The following is a 12,548-nucleotide window of genomic DNA, read 5'->3' as shown; positions in this document are numbered from 1 at the left end:
AAGTAGATGAACTACTTGCTCACAAATAATTTCATATTTTTTAAAATTGTGGGCCTAACAATTAATTAGACAAGCACTGCCCCTTCTGAGTTTCAGACACCTAGTCAAAACTGCTCTATTTCAGGAGGTCTGTGAAACCTAAACATTTTACATATTTTAAAGAAGGATTTTCAGTTCTTGAGCTTTTAAATTTTGGAGGTTTATGTTTTTAAATTTTGTATGTTGTAAGTTTTATTGTGAGACCTACATGATGAAAAGCAGGATATCATTTTTCAAAAAATAATAAATATGCTGGGAAGCAAATTTCTGCATGTCCATTCTCAGCACACACAAAGGGGGGAGGGGGGCTTTGGTCTTTCAAATTTCAGCAGTGCCCTGTGCAAGGCCAAAATTCAGCTCCCTCACCTCTATAGGGGGCTATAGTTGTGATGCTCCGAGGCGCTGATGGGAGTTGTAGTCCAACAACATCTGGACGTCACTACATCAGCTACCTGTGCATATGGACAAACAACTTGGCTAGGAATTTCAAGAAGACACAGACCTCTATGCTGGCTGTATTGTACACATTTGTGTCACAAGGTTACTAAGGCACTTTGCCCTGTGGTACCACACACATATACACACCCATTTGTCAGAATTTACTGCAGTTCCCTACTGAGGGTGGAAGAGCCAAGAGCTAATATCACCACATGAGGTTGACCCACAGTCTCTGCCCATGCACAACTCTTGAGGTGGGTGGGCTTTTAGGTGTGTGGTTTAAAAATAAATAAATGAGGTGAGGTATTCTGTGGGAGGATATTTCCATTTTCTCTACAGCTGCAGGTTTAATATAGCATGGGAGAGAGGAAGTGTTTTTCTGTCATGCCACTATGCTAACATCAGCTGTTGCCACAGTAACGTCGACCTTACCGCAACCAGCAGTGCTGACGTAGGGGGGCAACCGCCTGCCAGTTGCCTTTGGCAAAAGACTTCTGGGCCAAAAGGACTTCTGGGTAGTTGTTGCACCACGTCCATCTCAACAGGAACACCAGCGAGGGAAGTTCAGCATGTACCCAACCAGATGTAATTGGTTCTTAACATGTCTTTTCTTTCTTCTGGCATTATCAGACTGATCTCTTTCTTCCTATGTACTTTTTTATTTCCCTGCTTCCTCTGCTAAGTCTTGCCTTTGAATTTCTAAGCCTGAGGGCAGGGCCTACATGACATGTCTTATTTTCATTTATACACAGTGTATGCCAGTGGCACTGTGTATTGCATTTTCATTGGTGTAGAGACTTTTTTCCTCCTGGAAAACAGACAAATAACTGTGATGCCCACTCCTGCTTTGACAATTGTCTCCCTCTGTGTCACCAAAAGCAAAGCATATCCATGTTGCTTTAGAACAACTGCTTTTACCCAACTGAATAGTTAATCATATAAATTTTTAGTAGATTAAGCTACTAAAGATTTCTTTAACTTGGTGACAGACTTATTGAAAACGTATTAGCCAAGGAGTGCATATATCAAACTCAGTCAACAGGAAATTTAGGACATAAGCAATGTTACTATTGCCTGTCAATGTCAATGAAGTCAGGGACAGCGCTACCATGAGACAGAGTGTGGAAAATGTTGAGTGGCAAAGAGTGGACACAGTGTGTGCACTGTGACCTACCCTGTCCACCTAACTTAGCCAGCTGCCTTCAAGTACAGAAGACGGTGTCCCATTGCCACTGTTGAAGTAAGCTTCAGCTGCCAGTCCAGTCTACTTCTGTATGTAAAATGGTGAGAAGACATCACCTTGCCATTAGCTTAGCAATGAAATGCCCTGGATGAAGTTTAAAGAGATTATCAGCATCCCTGCAGCCATATGAACATACTTATTGGCAAAAAAATACTAGAGCTGTGTGCAAAGCCCCCTGCATCCACCTATGGCCCCCATCTGGGTCCCCCAATCAGGTTGGCCCACCCAGGAATCACCTGCCCTGAATCCGGTCCCAAATTAGCTTGGCGATGTTGCATCTCCTCCCCACATGACTTCTGACCAAGAGCAGAGGGGTCAATTCTCTGCAGGGAAGCACTCTGAACCATGCAGGATCAGTGCCTCTCTGCAACACCTTTTGTCAATCCTGTGTTAGGCTCCTTTGCAAGTGGCCAATTCTTCCCCGAATTAGACATTTTACAGCAAACTAGAGCTAAGCTCAGCAAAGAAATCACACCCCAGTCTCACTCGCTTGCTTCTGTGGCCTGCTTCATACATTGAAATGTTTGAAGCTTTTTGATGCGGTTGGTAAGACAAACAGGAAGTGGGTGTCAGAGATACATGGGAGGGTGCTTAAAATGGTTCCCTTGATCTCAGGCATGGTTTAGCCACAATAGGAAGGATGGCTTCTATTTTCAGGCTTGAGATAATTGGGTTTTTTTTCACCCCAGAGTGTAAGTTTGATATGATGCACATTTCTATATATTTCTGAAGCATGGTGAAAATCCCAACTGTTGTTTGCCCAGACACAAGAGTGGAACCTCTCTTCCTCCTCACAAAAGTGAATTTGTGCCTTGCTTTAGAAATACTGTTTTTACCTATTTGCAAATTTAATTGTTAGATTAATGGTATGGGGTTTAGCAGATTAATCTTTAATTGGATGACGGCCTTTCTGAAAATGTTATTAGCCTGCATAATGCATATCTGAAGCTCAGTTAACAGTTAATCTAAAACGTAAGCAATGTTACTATAATCTGTCAATGTTGGTTATTAAAAAATAGAAAAGAACAGCTTATCAGAATGGTCATCATCATCATGCTCAGCTCTCTTAAAAGCTACCCTCTGTCTCCATCCTTAGGATCAAACAGAATATGCAATACAGTGGTACCTCGGGTTACATACGCTTCAGGTTACAGACTCCGCTAACCCAGAAATAGTACCTCGGGTTCAGAACTTTGCTTCAGGATGAGAACAGAAATCGGGCGGCGGCAGCAGTGGGAGGCCCCATTAGCTAACGTGGTGCTTCAGGTTAAGAACAGTTTCAAGTTAAGTACAGACCTCCAGAACGAATTAAGTACTTAACCCAAGGTACCACTGTAAATAACTTTTTAAAGATTTGTTTAATACAGCCAAGAATAAGTGTGTAGAAAGGCATATATGTTCAACTTTTAGCATTCATTGCAATGCTGTACAGTGGTACCTCGGGTTAAGTACTTAATTCGTTCCAGAGGTCCATTCTTAACCTGAAACTGATCTTAACCTGAAGCACCACTTTAGCTAATGGGGCCTCCTGCTGCCGCCGTGCTGCGGGAACACAATTTCTGTTCTCATCCTGAAGCAAAGTTCTTAACCCGAGATAATACTTCTGGGTTAGCGGAGTCTGTAACCTGAAGCGTATGTAACTTGAAGCGTATGTAACCCAATGTACCACCGTAGTTGCTGTTTGGTTCTGAGACACAGCTCCTACTGCCCTCCACTGATAAAATGCCATTCACATAGCCTCACTCACTGTCAGTGAAGAAAGTTTGGAAGTAATCATAGGGTGGATCTACACACAGGAAACACCCTCTCCCGCCGCTATAAATAAGTCAGAAATTAGATCATTATAACAACAAACCCGATGGAAAAATGCATAAAAAAATTCCTGCTCTCTCGCGCCATCTAGTGTTGCATGTTTATAGCACATTCAAACCGTTGTTTCTTTACTAATGCAGCTGAGTCCATGTACTAACTGTACAAATAATCTGAGGAAACGAGGAAGTCAGATGGGGAACAGCAAATGAACAGTGGTTTAACTTCCTTACATACAACCGTCAAATATAAACAAATGCATATATACACCATAAATATTTATACTCCGTTTCTAAATTACAGTCTTGTCTCTCCTATGGCATTAATTGGTTGCCTTTGATGCCATGACATACAGCAGTGTTGGCCTAGCTTCTGCTCTTGTACACATCTTTGTTTTTAGCAGCCCTTGTTGCCCAATTTGCTGCTGCACTGTCAGGCGGTGGGGTGTGGGGTATTGTTATAAGGAACGCAGTGGGCGGGTGCTATGTACTGAGTTGAATAGGATCCAAAATGCAGCAGTCTGATTGGTCCTAGAACAATGCAGCAGTATGATTGGTCTGCAGGAGCCACCCAATCCAGCTCCAGATGGAAGTGAATCCACAACCTGATTGGCCTACAGGGAAATCCCGGAATTAGCCAACCACGTGCAGCCCATTGTGTAAATAATGTATATAAAGCAGATACTGTGGGGGAACTTCCATTCCTCCTCACCACTATGAGCTGAATAAAGAGCATGAAATCCATTCTTGACTGAGTATATTTCAGTGGGTGACAGTGGCGGTGTAGAAACCTAAGGCTTTTGCACAGCTGGGATGGAGCTCATTGTACAAAGATAAGAGTCGAAGGTTGCCTCCAGATCAGCAAATTCTGCCTTAAGAGGGGTGGGTGTGCCAAATCACAATACATCCAGTGCTAATATCCATACATATCCTGAAGAAAGCTGAGCAGTGAAATTCCTATCCACAAGAACAATGATCTAGGAAAGAAGTTAGATATTCCCAAAGATGGAGTAGATATCAGTAGAAACTGCCCCGGACCCTGCAATCACCTTCTGAGGCCCTTCTTCATGTGCCTCCTCCACGAGAAGTCCGGAAGGTGGCAACACAAAAATGGGCCTTATCTGTGGTGGCCCCCCATTTGTGGAATGCTCTCCTCAGGGAGGCTCTCCTGGTGTCTTCATTACATATCTTTAGACACCAGGCAAAAATGTTTCTTTTCAACAAGGTGTTTGGCTGATTAACATTCTATACATTCTTTTAAAATGTGTTTGTGGGAGTAGGAGGTTATTGGTTTTTGTTTTCTTGTGTATTTTGCATTTTTCGTTTGTGAACCACCCTGGGATCTTTGGGTGAAGGGCAGTATATGAATATGATGATGATGATGATAAATGCCAGCTAATCAAGCAGTCTCTTATGTTCCTTTTTCTTTTTTAACATTCTCAAGTGGCCTCCGACAGTAAGAAGTTTGAGAACCCCTGGAATACCCTAATGTAGACATTGAAGGCCATTAGGAGGAATCAACTTCTAAAAGTCACATGGATATTTCATTTAGGTGCAGCAGGTAATATTCTAGTAATGGAATAAAATGATTTGATAAAATTGCATAGGTTTAATGATGTCGCTGCTGGTAAGAAATCATTAACTGGTTTTGTAGAAAATGTGATTGTGATTCAGTGGTTTATTAGGAAGCTGGTTGTCCTTTCTCCACGGAGCACATTATGTACCTTCAATGCTAGATTTGCTTTTACTGATTCTAGGTTTTAAAGGATTTCTTGATGTCCCAAGAATCAAGGGATTTCTTTATCCCCTGCTTAACCTCAGGATAAAGAGGGCAACTCTAGCTTATTAACAAAGGAAATAAGAACTCCTATTGAGAAAGACTTTTAAGGAATGCCATTATGATAGCCATTGTGAATTTGCTCACATATTGCTTAATCCTTTGTATTGATAACTGGAACTTGGACAATTTGCCTCAGTTTGTCTTATGAACCAGTAACAAGTGCATTGTGCCAATATTTGTTGATCAAAGGCTACCAGTGATACATCTGGACACACAAATTATATTTCTAATTTGTGGTGTACAGCATTTGGTGCTATGCAGACGACAACAGACTTTTCAGTTTAGATTAGAATGTAATTTGCAGCAATGTCTAATTGCAAAAAAATATGTTTTGATGCCAATAGGTGGCACTAGTAATAACAAAATTTGCTGTGGTGCTCCAGAAAAGCTATCATGGGAAAGTGGCTTGGAGGCCTCTCTGTCTCTTACATGGAGAAATATGCTGAGTGTAAAAGGCATACCCTCTATCAGCCTACAGATAGTCTTACAGAAAGGGAAAAGGTTTTAATTTTACTTCTGCAAAACAGAGGCACTGCAAAGGCAGTACTGAACTGCACAGTGCTTTATACGCTAATTGTTGGCATCTGTCTGTCTTGGGAGACAATGGAGGAGTGCACCTTTGGGGGTAAAGTCAAACTGTTGCAAGGTTACAGCACCTGCTGTGGCTGTAAAGACCAAAGTTTTGTTGCAGCTGAAGGCGTGCAGTTCTGCTGACGCCGGTGTACCACAGCATTTCTTCTCTCTGCGCTCCTCCCAGCTGTCATTCCTCCTCTGGTCACTGCTATGGATGCACAACCTGTCAGTCTGTCTCCAGGCATTGCGGTCGTCTGCAAGGGATTCCCACATAGCAGGGTTAATGTTGCCTGCCAAGGAGAACTGATGAAAAACAACCACTTTCATCAGTTTCCTTGCACACTTGGGAAAGAGCCATAGCTCAGTGGTAGAGCATCTGTTCTGCATGCTGAACGTCCTACCAGGTTCAAACCTTGGCATCTACACAGATGACTGGGAATGCCCTGGAGAACTGTTGCCAGTTGACACTATTGAGCTAGATGGACCAATGACTTGACTCAGTTTAAGACAGATCCCTAATTTCACATAGCATCTCATGATTTCAGCTGAAGATAAATCTCGTGTGCCTTTTCCTGATGCATTTCAGTGGGTGGAACACATTCCTCCTGTTTCAGTTATTTTCAGTACCAATGGGTCTTCAGAGCCAACACATGGCTCCAGCTATTCATGAACATTCTAGTTTGTTTATATCCCATGGTGGATCTCAAGGCAGTGGACTTGAGGCCACATCGTGCCTAAACCTTGGCCAGACACAGACCAGATCAGCTTCAGCAAGGTTATTGCACTATGTGCCTTCCTTCTGACCACAACCTCCTCACTAGCATCTCCCTCTCCCAGACTTTATTCATTTCAGTGATTGCACTCAGTCATGCAGACTTGCATTTGATGCTCCTATTCATCCAGGATTCGTATGTCACGTGGCTTGCCGAGTGCTAGGCCGGAGCTGTTTGTTCCTCTTCCCTTCCAAGTGCCCATTTGAGATGCTTTCACTGCTAGCATAATTGAAGGCTCTATAATTACTCTCTTGTCTCATGGGCCCCACAGGGATTGTGGGCTGCCAAGGCAGTCCTTTGCGATGCAGTACCCAGCTGAGGACATAATCTTTTTGTCATGGCTGTGTGAGTCCCCTGTGCTACAAATGATAAGAAACGATATGGAATTCTGCAGCAAGGCAGCCCATATTCTGCAATGAGGAAAGCCGAATTCTGCGATATGAATAAATAATGGCTTGCTCTTTTGCACAATTTATTCATATTTGTTCAAGGAGTGGCACTGAAGCAGACTACACAGTAGGAGCAAATCTATGTATTGATTGTCCATGAAATACTGACGGTTTCACTAGGCCTCCATGCGAGAACTGTATTGTGATAGGCAGTCCTAAGTCCCTCCTTCAAAAGGCTGTTGCGAAGCTCGATGAGACAGTCATGGTAAAGCATTATAAAGGATATCCATGGGGAGCAATGGAAAAACTCAAGTCTGGTCCAGCTATTCTCAGAATAACATATTCCTGGAGGACACTGTGCTACATCTGGCCATAAGAGTAGGGCATTAAAAATAAGGGACATTGTGTCCAGCTCGTGAATGGTCCTAGAGGGAGGCGTGGTGGGCAGTCGACAGAGCCCAACTGAGGAAGCTGTTTTAATGTGCTCATTAGCAGGAGTGGCTTGCCTGGGGCAGCAGAGCCACAGCAATAGCCTCCCAGCAGCAGCAGCAGCACTGTTACTTCCGGGGGGGGGGGCTGGGTGGGTATGAAAGTGATGAGCTTGGAGCTACATGCCTTCTCCTCTTCCAGCAAATAGCAGTGGCATTGCTGCCAGGAGGCTATTGCTGCGACTCCATCCCACTGGGTGGAGTCGCTGTTGCTGAGAAGTAATAATAAATTATTAATAAAAAATTTTATTTATACCCTGCCCTCTCCAGCCTGAGCCGGGCTCAAGGTGGCTAACACCAGTAAAATTACAATAAAAACATAAGGGGGGGGGGACCAATTTAAAATACAGGTTAAAATACAATTTAAAATGCAGCCTCATTTTAAAAGTAGGTCATAGATAAAAACCATAAGGGGAGGGAAACATAAGGGTCAGACTGAGTCCAAACCAAAGGCCAGGCAGAATAGCTCTGTCTTGCAGGCCCTGCAGAAGGATGTCAAGTCCCGCAGGGCTCTAGTCTCTTGTGACAGAGTGTTCCACCAAATCGGAGCCAGTACTGAAAAGGCCCTGGCCCTAGTTGAGAACAATCTAACCAGAATGTTAAGCACTGTCAGGGGCATCTGCTGCCCAGGAATGGTTGCAGCTGCCAGAGCAACTGAAGCAGTTGAAAGGCACCCATTTAAACCAACCGTAGATGAAAATGTTTAAACCATAAAAACTTTTAAGTAGCCAACCATAGATTTCACCAAAGGCAAGTATAAATAACCAGTGAGGCCCAAATAAGCAGCCTTGTGAAGCCAGAGGAGGAAGAGGCACTCCTCACCTCAGTAAGCCAGGTATTCTAAAGCTTTGGGCCTGTGATAGCAAAGGCCCTACTCCTGGCTGGTCGGTAGAGCATGACTCTTAATTCCAAGGTCATGGCATCGAGCCCTATGTTGGGTGAAAGATTCCTACATTGGACTGTGGCCCCTTCCAACTCTGCAATGCTATTATTCTATTATTCTGCCATACTATTATCCGGATGTAATATGGTGCAGGGCCTGATTTCCTGACCACAACAGGCACATGGGCTGCCAAAGAGATAGACAGTTCCTTGAATATGTGGGCCGCAGAATATGTGGGGCTTCTCCCTACTTGGGGAGAAAGGATTTCCTTCTCATCATGACAGCTTTTACCGGTAAAAGTCTGGCTCATTCTGCACCTTCACAGCTCATTTGACTCTCATGAACAGCTACAGCAATAATGAGTCACCTCCTCCCAGCTCATCTTTATGACAGTGATGGCAACTCTTGATTAAAGTATGTGAGCTCAGGGACCATCAGAGGCCACCTGGGCTTTGCTCCCATTTCCCAGTGCTGGATCTGAGCCAAGCAGGAAGGTTAAAATAAAAGCAAGTAAAATTAAAAAGTGTGTATATGCTTTGCCCCTAGTAGAAAGGATGCCATATAAAACAGCAAGTTATTGTCTTATGTGGCTTTAGATGCTGGGCCAGTGAAGGAGATAGTGAAGGCTTCTCTCTATATACACATCAACCCAGCAGTTTTTTTTTCCTCTTAAAAAAACATGCTGTTTGACTTTTGTACAATGTATGCTTCTTAAACTCCACAGATATAAAGCTGTTACGTGCCACAAGTAGCCCAGACTCCCATTCACAACAAGCTTGCTCATGTGTTGCAATGAAAATAGGTACTACACACATATGTAACCTCGGGTTACATATGCTTCAGGTTACATATGCTTCAGGTTACAGACTCCGCTAACGCAGAAATATTACTCAGGTTAAGACCTTTGCGTCAGAAATCGTGCAGCGGCGGTGCAGCAGCAGCAGGAGGCCCCATTAGCTAAAGTGGTGCTTCAGGTTAAGAACAGTTTCAGGTTAAGAACAGACCTCCAGAACGAATTAAGTTCTTAACCCGAGATACCACTGTACTAATCAAATTGGAGCTCATTGAAAGAAAATGTGTGATAGAAATATAATTCAACAACATTGAATGTAACATGTGAGCATCTCTAGGACATAATGTGAAAGTATTGCTATACTGTAGCTGCATTTCATTTAATTGCACATTGTATGAAAATTGAATGAATGGTTCCTAATGTAGCCATGTAATCTGCATGCAGACTGATTCTGCTTCCAGGTCTCCTTCATTGGCAATGTACTGGTAGCAGGATATGATGGTATATTAATATTTGGAGTTGTTTGATAATTAGTCTCATGGGAAGCATAAAATAAGCACTGCTGATTCATCTCGCAATGTGTTGCATTCTCTGTACTGTTGCTTATTTAAATCTGACTCTCCACCCCCACCCGGTTTCTAAGGGCCAACTGCTTCTCGAGGAAGGCTGAACTCTCACAACGCCAGGAGAACAAGACTTTGCAGAGTTGAAAGAACTTGAAGTTTATATTCTCCAACTCCTTATGTATTAAGGCCAAACTCTTCTAAATCTGGCATCGCACTAGATTAGCCTATTTCATCCACAAGCAGGATCAAGAATAAGTATTTTTTTTTATTAAAAAAAGGTGCACCATGCCAGATGCATATTAAGGATAAATGAGTCCATTCAGCAGAACATAGATAGTTGGCTTAAGCAAGCAAGCAAGGAATCAAGCTGAGATGAGAAGGTGAAAATTGCCTATGGTCAGTTAGATGCAGGATAATTTCTTAATTTTAAATTGCGAGGGCAGGGGATTTACTAATCTTAGACCTCAAGACCAAGATTACTCTATCCAATAGCCATTTGTAGCCTTTCCAGATTTGATAGAAAACTTCTAAGCAACAATTCTATGCCTATGTGGGAATAACCCCCACTGAACTCAGTGGGACATCTTTCCAGGTAAACATGGATTTGGTAGCAAGCAGACTACTCCTGAAGCATCAGATTAAAAACAGGGTTTCAGCTGCTGTTCAGCACCTAAAACTAGGGAAGTGCCTAGCAAAGGTGTAGAAAACAAAACCACTCTTGGGATCTTCATATCTCTGGATTCTATCTTGAAGACCAACCAAGACTGGTTGGGGGTGGTGGGCCTCTAAGCACCATGTTCCATTGAGAAAGGGCATGTAGGTATGTTGCTCCCTAGCTTTGTAATTCTGTTCCAGGGATATGAGGGTTTCTATACACATTCTGTCCTGTTCATGGTTTTTGCTAGATAGGGAGTTATGCTTATATGGCTCTACCATGTGCACTGGTCTAAATTAGAGAGCATTCAAATGAGATCTTTTAGAAGCTGATTTATATTTTTTGCACCTCTGTAGTGTTAATGGTTGGGGTGTTGTTGCTTTTTCTCATAAAATTATAGTCATATGAGATGATTCTAAACCAGTGGTGAATTGGATCTGACTGACAGGCCAGATCCAGGATTCCCTGATTTCTTGATATGCTGCCTACCCCCCTCTGAACCATCAATCAGGTGATCCATTTTTCCTTTGTAGCATGACAAGTTGTGCTACAAAGGAAAATCCAAGCCACTTCAATTCAACCTCTTTGGACAGTGACTAGTTGTGCTACCAGGCTCCCCCAAGAAGAATTCAGTAGTACAGCTGATTCAGCAAGCTTGAAATCACCCTTTTCTTATTTAAAAAGTAGTCCAAAACTGCCATGTGCTTGCAAAACAGGCTTGGAAATGTCCCTGGAAATGGTGCTATGAGATCACATAATGTGGTTGGTAAGGGCAGTACAGGGAAAAGGTGGCTTCTCACATGTTGTGTTGTGGGGGCAGCCATCTTCTTTCCCCTCATGTGAGGAAAGGGTACAACAATTAGGGCTTTTTAGTTTGAAAAAAAAAGTGGATAGTGGGCATGATACAGGTGTATAAAATTAAGCACAGTATGGAGAAAGTGATTAGAGAGAGTTTTTTCTCCCTCTCATACAGTGCCAGATTACCAAATAGGCTTAGCAAGTAGCGGTCTATGGCCTGTGCCTTTTAGGAGCCTGCAACAATGGATCAAAATAATATTGATTTGATCTTGGAAGTAAATTACTATCAAGCTTTCTTAGTTCAATGTTATCCCACTAGAGCGTGCACACAAGGCACCCTACCCCACCACAAGATTTTGACTGCTTAGGGGCCTCCACAGGGTTTAATCCAGCACTGCTCTTATAATAGTAGGACCGGGGGCTGTCTAATGAAATTGAATGTTGAACGATTCAGTACAGGCAAGAGAAAGAACTTCACATAATTAAACTATGGAATTTCCACCCACAGAATGTAATGATGGCTTTTGCCACCCTGGACTCCTTTGGGTGGAAGGGTGGGAAAGAAATTTAATTAATGAAGTAAATTAAAATAAATAAAATAAAGAGGATTAGATAGTCTATGGAGGATAAAGCTATCAAATATCAGACTATCAATTCATGGAGCGTAAGGCAACTACTCTTGACGGCTGCATTCTACCTCCAAAGTCAGAGGCCATATGCCTCCTAATGCCAGGCACTGTGACTCCTAAGGGGGAGATCCAAGTCCTGTTTGATAATTTTATTGGGTTTTGGCATTATTCCGTTTTCTTCATAATTGTCAGGTCTCTATAGACCAGCTTCTTTTTGGGAGGAAAAGTGGGGTACAAACATAAAGATGGACATGAAATAAAAATAGGCAAATGAGATTAACTATCTTCAGATGATTATGCCATGGCTGGCATGGGGATCCTGTGGCTCCCACAAGATGAATCATGACACAGATTGGTTAATAATGCCCTCACCCCTCACAACACACACACACACACACACACACCCCTCCCTCTATGTGCAGAGTGCAGCAAGCCTTGCCTGGATAGATGCAGTTTACAATATGCATTACTGGGCGCCATTGCCTTCATAAGAGAACAAGGGAGGCATTCATGGTGAGTTCTGACACCTCTTTTTCTAGAAAAATAGCACTCATTACTGTATAGGGCAGTTTTTAATGTTCGATGTTTTATTATATTTTTATATCTGTTGGCAGCTGCCCAGAGTGGCTGGGT

General features: G+C 42.8%; 1 long non-coding RNA gene across 1 annotated transcript in view; it reads right to left on the bottom strand.

The window, feature by feature from the left end:
* The window catches only part of LOC309380376, a 55,333-nt gene that overhangs the window by 38,416 nt on the left and 4,369 nt on the right, over nt 1-12,548 (bottom strand). The window lies entirely within an intron of this gene.

Source organism: Podarcis melisellensis, assembly GCF_964234715.1.
Source record: "Podarcis melisellensis genome assembly, chromosome: 1".
NCBI lineage: Eukaryota > Metazoa > Chordata > Lepidosauria > Squamata > Lacertidae > Podarcis > Podarcis melisellensis.
This window is presented reverse-complemented; position numbering and strand designations above follow the sequence as displayed.